At 43.7% G+C, this 9,811-nt stretch overlaps 1 protein-coding gene across 1 annotated transcript in view; it reads right to left on the reverse strand.

The window, feature by feature from the left end:
- The window catches only part of LOC311105377 (serine/threonine-protein kinase PAK 4-like), a 28,326-nt gene extending 19,770 nt beyond the window's left edge, over positions 1 to 8,556 (reverse strand). The window contains exon 1 of the mRNA XM_084147515.1: positions 8,398 to 8,556. The gene's annotated coding sequence lies outside the window, so the exon portion shown is untranslated. The remainder of the gene's footprint in view (positions 1 to 8,397) is intronic.
- Positions 8,557 to 9,811: the final 1,255 nt, after the last annotated feature.

Here is a 9,811-nt window from a genome sequence, read left to right on the forward strand (position 1 = left end):
TGTATGACCACATGTAAACATTGAGGTAAAAGTGGGCCCCCTAGGCTAATATCTATCTTGTGCAGAGCAACTTAGAAAGGTTGGTGTGAAATAGAAAAATTGATAATATTAGTATCAAAATGGCAGTCAACGCTGTCTTTGCTCAGTCTGCACATTCAGTGTTGTTCTTTTCATGCATACAGTGGCAGGGCCTATTCACCGGCAGGAACAAAAGCACTGTCTCATTCACTTATAATATTCCAGGGTTATGCCTGCATAATGCAACATCAGCACTTTTTTCTTGTTTTGCACCCACAATTCATTATTCTATTTTCACGTTGTGCAACAGTTAAAGCAGAGGTGAAATGTGGCCAGCCCATTACCCACAATCCCCCGCCAAGCTGTGTACACAAGGCCTTTCTATTGCCAGGGAAGCAGGTCCTAGCTTGATTGTGGACCTCTCCGATTGAAACGATTACACATTGCAAACATGGAAAACAATTCACTGCACTGTACTGTGTGTAGCCTATAGTCTACTACTCTGAGCCTATACTACAGTGAGGCTGACCTACACAGATAGGGCTTTGTTTAAGAGACATAGATGACAAGAGATTCACGACGCTATCACGGTTACCCACAGAGTGACATATCAGCCTTATCTGAAAACAATGCCAGCCAGCTGCAATCGCTGGTTAATGGCAATGTGAAACTGAAATGCAGAGTATGCAGAAATTCATTTTGTTAATATGAAGCCAGGGCTGAAGAGATGACGTAAATGTAAATGTAAGAGATGACCAGTCCACTCCACACATTCAGGACTATAGCATAATGTCCTCTGGTCACTCTCCACTCAGTGAGACTAAGTTGCTCCGAAGAGAAAAGAGAACGCGAGACAGGAATGTGCGAACAAGAGAGAGAGAGAAGAGCTACTGATGAGAAAGTGAGTCCATTAGATTGTGTTTTATAAAATTATATCAGAGAGAGAAAGTGACTTAAAGACTGAACGAGGGATAAACTCCATCTAGTTGGAAAGTGAGGCGCCTCCCTGGGTCAAGGTCAGATGAAATGGCGCCGGAGGAGATGGCTGCTGTTTTACGGAATTCTGACCTATTGTGCTATTGTGTGTGTTGTTTTGCGTTATTTGTAACTTATTTTATACATAATGTTTCTGCCACCGTCTCTTATGACCGAAAATAGCTTCTGGATATCAGGACAGCGATTACGCAACCCGTACTGGACGAAGATTTTTTCTTTAACGAGTCAGACGCGAACGATTTACTTCAGACACCCGACAAGGCCCAAATCCCCGTCATTCGCAGGAGAAAGAGACGGAGATATCGGGGACGTAGGTCGGGGTGCCTTGTAAGGATCCGACAGCGAGTGGATAATCTGCCTCTACCATCAGTCCTATTAGCCAACGTACAATCATTGGATAACAAAATAGACGAGCTACGACCATGAATATCCTACCAACGGGACATTAAAAACGGTAATATCTTATGTTTCACTGAGTCGTGGCTGAACGACGACATGGATAACATACAGCTGGCGGGGTTTACGCTGCATCGGCAAGATAGACAAGCCACCTCCGGTAAGACAAGGGGTGGCGGTCTGTGTATATTTGTAAACAACAGCTGGTTTATGAAATCTAATATTAAGGAAGGTTTTGCTTAGGTGAGGTAGAGTATCTCATGATAAGCTGTAGACCACACTATTTACCAAGACAAGTTTTCATCTATATTTTTCGTAGCTGTCTATTTACCATCACAAGCCGATGCTGGCACTAAGACCGCACTCAATGAGCTGTATAAGGCCATAAGCAAACAGGAACGCGCTCATCCAGAGGCGGCGCTCCTAGTGGCTTCATCAATAAGTGCATCGATGACGTCGTCCCCACAGTGACCGTACGTACATACCCCAACCAGAAGCCATGGATTACAAGCAACAGCCGCACTGAGCTAAAGGGTAGAGCTGCCGGACACGGACGCTTATAAGAAATCCTGCTATGCCCTCAGACTAACCATCAAACAGGCAAATCGTACTACACCTGCTCCGACGCTCGTCGGATGTGGAAGGGCTTGCAAACTATTACAGACTACAAAGGGAAGCACAGCCGCGAGCTACCCAGTGACACGAGCCTACCAGACGAGCTAAATTCCTTCTTTGCTTGAAGCATACATGAGAGCATCAGCTGTTCCAGACGACGTAGCAGATGTGAGTAAAACCTTTAAACAGGTCAACATTCACAAGGCCGCAGTGCCAGACGGATTACCAGGACGTATACGCCGAGCATACGCTGACCAACTGGCAAGTGTCTTCACTGACATTTTCAACCTGTCCCTGACTGAGTCTGTAATACCAACATGTTTCACCACCATAGTCCCTGTGCCCAAGAACACTAAGGTAACCGGCATAAATGACTACAGACCTGTAGCACTCACGTCTGTAGCCATGAAATGCTTTGAAAGGCTGGTCATGGCTCACTTCAACACCATTATCCCAGAAACCCTAGACCCACTCCAATTTACATACCGCCTCAACAGATCCACAGATGATGCAATCTCTTTTAAACTCCACACTGCCCTTTATCACCTGGACAAAAGGAACACCTACGTGAGAACGCTATTACATTTTAGTCATTTAGCAGACGCTCTTATCCAGAGTGAGTGCATACATAAAAATAAAAAAAAGTAAATATTTTTTTCATACTGGCCCCCCGTGGGAATCGAACCCACAACCCTGCCGTTGCAAGCGCCATGCTCTACCAACTGAGCTACACGGGACTATTCATTGACTACAGCTCAGCGTTCAACACCATAGTGCCCTCAAAGCTCATCACCAAGTTAAGGACCCTGGGACTAAACACCCCCCTCTGCAACTGGATCCTGGACTTCCTGACGGGCCGCCCCCAGGTGGTAAGGGTAGGTAACAACACATCTGCCATGCTGATCCTCAACACGGGGGCCCCTTAGGGGTGCGTGCTCAGTCCCCTCCTTTACTCCCTGTTCACCCAGGACTGCATGGCCAGGCACGACTCCAACACCATCATTAAGTATGCCGATCAGTGGTAGGCCTGATCACCGACAACGATGAGACAGCCTATAAGGAGGTGGTCAGAGACCTGGCCATGTGGTGCCAGGATAATAACCTCTCCCTCAACGTGATCAAGACAAAGGAGATGATTGTGGACTACAAGAAAATAAGGACCAAGCACGCCCCCATTCTCATCGACAGGGCTGTAGTGGAGCAGGTTGAGAGCTTCAAGCTCCTTGGTGTCGACATCACCAACAAACTATCATGGTCCAAACACACCAAAACAGTCGTGAAGAGGGCATGACAAAGCCTATACCCCCTCAGGAGACTGAAAAGATTTGGCATGGGTCCTCAGATCCTCAAAAAGTTATACAGCTGCACCATCGAGAGCATCCTAACTGGTTGCATCACCGCCTGGTATGGAACCTGCTCGGCCGCAAGGCACTACAGAGGGTAGTGCGTACGGCCCAGTACATCACTGGGCCAAGCTTCCTGCCATCCAGGACATCTATACCAGGCGGTGTCAGAGGAAGGCCCTAAAAATTGTCAAAGACTCCAGCCACCCTAGTCATAGACTGTTCTCTCTGCTACCGCACGGCAAGCGGTACCGGAACGCCAAGTCTAGGTCCAAAAGGCTTCTTAACAGCTTCTACCCCAAGCCATAAGACTCCTTAACAGCTGCCGTGCTGTTAAGGAGCTTTCCTTAACACTTATTTTTCTTAAAACTGCATTGTTGGTTTAGGGCTTGTAAGTAAGCATTTCACTAAGGTCTACACCTGTTGTATTCGGCGCATGTGACAAATAAAATTTGATTTGATTTGATGAAAGCATTTTAATAGCCAAATAGTGAGTCATGCTGAGAAAACACAGCAGTAGCTGTGCTTAAGCCCTCCAAATGAAAAGCCGACTCCCTTTCACCAGGGGCGGAGGGAAGAGAGAGGGCTCCTAAAAATAAATAAGTAGGCCTACAGGGTGTGGAATAGCGAGTAGTGGGAGAAAAAAAAAGCAAAAAGCACCACATCATTATAGGCTAGCCTACAGTACTTTGGTAGCTGAAATGACGAGAAGTTTTCACACATAATGGCCATTAACATCTGTACATACGCTGGAAGTCTGGTTTTAGGCCTAGTCTAGGCTAGGTCCTACATGTTGTGTGGATGAGTTAAACCTGAACACGTTCATAAGTAGTCTACGAACATGACCAATGAATGCACGTAGGCCTTCCTCTATAAATCAGCACTAGAGGCTACTGATGCCTTTTATTTTTCTGTCCGAGTCCTCTACTGGAAGCGACTTATACAGCTGTTTTCCTCTCCCCTATGGAGGCAACCTTAGGGCTCAGATCAAAAGAAAGACAACATACCATCCGTGATCATGTGAACCCAGTGTGGCCTCTGATCTAGGGTGTCTCCACTACAACCTCACGCTGCTGCCCCACTCCACACTGCTCTCTACTAAAAGCAGGCAGAAAAAAATGAAAATGAGAAATGGAGCTAATTGAAGCCTCCTGTTAGAAAGAGTTACAATTGTAAGCCTAACTATCGGTGAACTGAATGGTCTGGACGTGGACATGGAGGTATTGGAATAACCACCCCCCCAAAAAATACATTTGAGAGCACAGAGCAGTAATAAAATGGCTTTTCTACTGACCACTAGCGACAGCATAGGCCAGGCGTTAAAGAATTTGTTTCCTATTTAATTCGCTTCCATTCCAAAACTCTCAGAATTCATGGGGCAAAATTTGCCTATGCCACACAAAAATGCTTATCAGAAAAGTGTTGGTCCTGATAAATAGCCACATATCACAGTGGTTGTGGGTAAACAAAAATATAACAAAAATAAAAAACCTATTTCTGGGCAGCGTGTAGATACCCTGTCATAATCTCCTGACAACACAAAACTGGGAAGAGCTTAAAAACTTGACAGATAGCCTAGGTGGGGGAGCACACTAGTCATGACTTTTCCAAAACGCCTTACAGCTTATCACTGCGTCTGTTGATCTCTAACACCCATCCCTAACAAACAGAGATGGCGTTGTGGTACAGTTTGAGTTCTTGGGGGTGATTGGGTGTAGTGTAGGTCTTTGTTTGGGTAGAGTGCAGGGGTTCCTTCTGTGTGACCCTCAGTGGCACTCAGACATGCCAGGAATGTGTGGAGTGCCCGGCACTGATCGCACAACCCTGCTTACTTGCACCCTGTCACACCAGCACTAAACATTTATCAGCTGCTACAGTTGAAGTCGGAAGTTTACATACACTTAGGTTGGAGTCATTAAAACTCGTTTTTCAACCACTCCACAAATGTCTTGTTAACAAACTATAGTTTTGGCAAGTCATGACACAAGTAATTTTCCCAACAATTGTTTACAGACAGATTATTTCACGTATAATTCACTGCATCACAATTCCAGTGGGTCAGAAGTTTACATACACCAAGTTGACTGTGCCTTCAAACAGCTTGGAAAATTCCAGAAAATGATGTCATGGCTTTAGAAGCTTCTGATAAATGATGTCAATTAGCCTGAGTCAATTGGTGGTGTAACTGTGGAAGTATTTCAAGGCCTACCTTCAAACTCAGTGCCTCTTTGCTTGACATCATGGGAAAATCTAAAGAAATCAGCCAAAAAAAAATTGACCTCCACAAGTCTGGTTCATCCTTGGGAGCAATTTACAAACGCCTGAAGGTACCACGTTCATCTGTACAAACAATAGTACGCAAGTATAAACAAAATGGGACCACGCAGCCGTCATACCGCTCAGGAAGGAGATGCGTTCTGTCTCCTACAGATGAACATACTTTGGTGCGAAAAGTGCAAATCAATCCCAGAACAATAGCAAAGGACCTTGTGAAGATGCTGGAGGAAACAGGTACAAAAGTATCTATATCCACAGTAAAACAAGTCCTATATCGACATAACCTGAAAGGCCGCTCAGCAAGGAAGAAGCCACTGCTATAAAACCGCCATAAAAAAGCCAGACTACGGTTTGTAACTGCACATGGGGACAAAGATCGTACTTTTTGGAGAAATGTCCTCCGGTCTGATGAAACAAAAATAGAACTGTTTGGCCATAATGACCATTGTTATGTTTGGAGGAAAAGCTTGGTCGCAAATGGGTCTTCCAAATGGACAATGACCCCAAGCATACTTCCAAAGTTGTGGCAAAATGGCTTAAGGACAACAAAGTAAAGCTATTGGAGTGGCCATCACAAAGCCCTGACCTCTATAGAAAATGTGTGGGCAGAACTGAAAAGGCGTGTGCGAGCAAGGAGGCCTACAAACCTGACTCAGTTACACCAGCTCTGTCAGGAGGAATGGGCCAAAATTCACCCAACTTATTGTGGGAAGCTTGTGGAAGGCTACCCCAAACGTTTGACCCAAGTTAAACTATTTAAAGGCAATGCTACTAAATACTAATTGAGTGTATGTAAACTTCTGACCCACTGGGAATGTGATGAAATAAATAAAAGCTGAAATAAATCATTCTCTCTACTATTATTCTGACATTTCACATTCTTAAAATAAAGTGGTGATCTAACTGACCTAAGACAGGGAATTTTTACTAGGATTACATGTCAGGAATTGTGAAAAACTGAGTTTAAATGTATTTGGCTAAGGTGTATGTAAACTTCCGACTTCAACTGTAAGTGTCCAAAAGCAAGGATGGAAAAAGAGAGAGGACGTGTCTAAACTTGACACTTACATGCGACTTCTGCTATCAGAATACGAAGATCGCATTGAAAAGACGGGTCGAGACGCACACAAGTCGCTTTGTGGTCTGATTGTGTTCAGATCCGGCTGACCATTTCAGGAGGTGGTCAGGGCTGCAGCGGATTTCTCTTCAGTCTAGACGCAAACAGGCTACCGAAAGCGCATAGTGGGCGACATCATCAGCACTCCTCCCACAAGTCTCCAGAAAACTTGTGTTTTGTTACCAAGAGGCACCTTTTCATTATAACGTTAGAGGAAATACGTTCCTAGCGTGTGAGGAACGTGTTTTCTGGCCTCATAAATGCTAGCCAGCTAGCTAATATTTAGAAAAAAACATTTTTGTTTGGCTAGTGTTATGCTAATCCATTTGCAATACCTTTAGCGTAGTTTGCTAGCTTGCTGGCTAGCTACAGAGGTTAGCTGACTAGTTAGCTACAGTAGTTAGCTAATGCCATCAGTTGTTATTGTGTTATTATATTTTGCCTATTCCACCGTTTGTATAATGCATACTGGCATTTGAATATAGCGCAGGAAAAGGGAATCAGGACACACTGTGGACACATTTAAATTCGATGATCAGAATACAAAAAAAATCATGAACTGTCAAGTCTAGACATGGCCAGAGAGAGAGCGAGAGTGTGTTCAGGATTAGAGTTGTACAGGGCTAGAGTTCAGGATTTCATTGATCAGATAAATAATAATAAGGTGGGTGCTTACATTTGTCCTATTTCACACATGTACAAATGTGTATTGTGTGAGAATTTGCCATTTGTTTTTGCATATCCCACTGAGACACCGTCGGAGAGTGGGTTCACGGCCAGGGATCAGCCATTGTTGATGGCGACCCTGGAACAATTAGGGTTAAGTGCCTTACTCTAGGTCACAGACATATTTTTCACCTAGTCGGCTCGGGGATTCGAACCAGCGACCGGCCCAACGCACTTAACCCCTAGGCTACCTGCCGCCCTGTTCTTCTTACAATAAAGATTAAATAAGGCCATAATACAAGGCCTGAATTATTCGATCAGATAGCTAGATTAGACTGCAACTAACATCAAAGGTCTCTGGATAGAACCTCAAATCTTGACTTTCCAAACAAAGTAATTGTTCCTCCTAGTTCTACTACACTACAGCACAGACAACACATCACTTAGCTCCCCTAAACTTTAGGGCGTTTGAATAGTTAGAGCAAGTTAGCAAAATCATTGTTTCTCAGTATACCAGCTACTTTGAGGTACAAGGTTTCTAGCTATAGCAGTGGATTACTAACAGACTTTAAACAAGGTAATGTTTGTTAGTTTACCAGTTGGATTTATCAGCTCACTAAACTAGCTTAGGGGTTCTTATTGGCCGCTAGCTAGTTAGCTGCTATATATTTTTTACAATGAAAGAGTAGTCTAACGTTAGCTCGTGACTCATTTCACTGGGTTTCAAGACCCATCATGAATTACTTTATATTGCATAAAGTTACTATTCTAGAAAAGTTCGTTTTTGGTTCACTAGCCAAACTATCCAAACAAATTCACTTTAGCTATCCACCTGCTAGCTAGTATTAATGGTAGCAACTAGCTAACGTAGCTAGCTAAACTTAGTTTGGGCTGGCTAGCTAAGATATAGATAGCTAACAGTAGGCATGGCTGAATGAATGAAAGACAAATTATTCGTGTCATAATTACCTTAAATTTCCTTCGTGCACCGCTTAAATGTCACGAAAGTGGATAATTTATTGATTCGCTTAATAAAAGAAGCTGCCCAAATTCAGTAACATTAGCCGAAGTCTCACTTTCTCGTCGCCATGTTGAGGCTGCTGGTGGTATCACTACATCCGGGGAACTGCTACGACTACAAGCTCGAGCTCCGTAGCAAACAATACAACCATACTTTATTGATTGACTGAATGATTGTATTATTTGATTTGATTGATATGACATCAGGAACCATTCACTATTAACCGTGCCAAAATCACAGTTGGTTTAACACAAAAAGGAGGGTAATGACTAGGGAGTTCAGCATGGTTGCCCCAGAGCCATACATTTATATATCTAAATATACAGCTCTGGGTAACCCCATAAATGTAACTCTATGGGCAAACCATGTTCAATCGAGAATTACCACTGAACCTTTTAGTCCAGGGTATGCTACACACCTCAATATAATGGAAGGTGAGCCCTTTAACTCCCCCTCATGGCCCCCTTACCAAAATACAAAGAGCCTACCTGTCATGTTTTTTTAAATGTATTTTATTTAACCTTTATTTAACCAGGTAAGCCAGTTGAGAACAAGTTCTCATTTACAACTGTGACCTGGCCAAGATAAAGCAAAGCAGTGCGATAAAAACAACACAGAGTTACATATGGGGTAAAACAAAACATAAAGTCAAAAATACAACAGAAAATATATATACAGTGTGTTCAAATGTAGCAAGTTATGGATGTAAGGCAATAAATAGGCCATAGTGCAAAATAATTACAATTAGTATTAACACTAGAATGATAGATGTGCAAGAGATGATGTGCAAATAGAGATACTGGGGTGCAAATGAGCTAAATAAATAACAATATGGGGATGAGGTAGTTGGGTGGGCTAATTTCAGATGGGCTGTGTACAGGTGCAGTGATCGGTAAGGTGCTCTGACAACTGATGCTTAAAGTTAGTGAGGGAGATAATAGTCTCCAGCTTCAGAGATTTTTGCAATTCGTTCCAGTCATTGGCAGCAGAGAACTGGAAGGAATGGTCGGCCAAAGGAGTTGTTGGCTTTGGGGATGACCAGTGAGATATACCTGCTGGAGCGCATACTACGGGTGGCTGTTGCTATGGTGACCAATGAGCTAAGATAAGGCAGGGATTTGCCTAGCAGTGATTTATAGATGGCCTGGAGCCAGTGGGTTTGGCGACGAATATGTAGTGAGGACCAGCCAACAAGAGCGTACAGGTCACAGTGGTGGGTAGTATATGGGGCTTTGGTGGCAAAACGGATGGCACTGTGATAGACTACATCCAATTTGCTGAGTAGAGTGTTGGAGGCTATTTTGTAAATGACATCGCCGAAATGAAGGATCGGTGGGATAGTCAGTTTTACGAGGGCATGTT

The sequence above is a fragment of the Coregonus lavaretus genome (assembly GCF_964263955.1).
Source record: "Coregonus lavaretus genome assembly, chromosome: 30".
NCBI lineage: Eukaryota > Metazoa > Chordata > Actinopteri > Salmoniformes > Salmonidae > Coregonus > Coregonus lavaretus.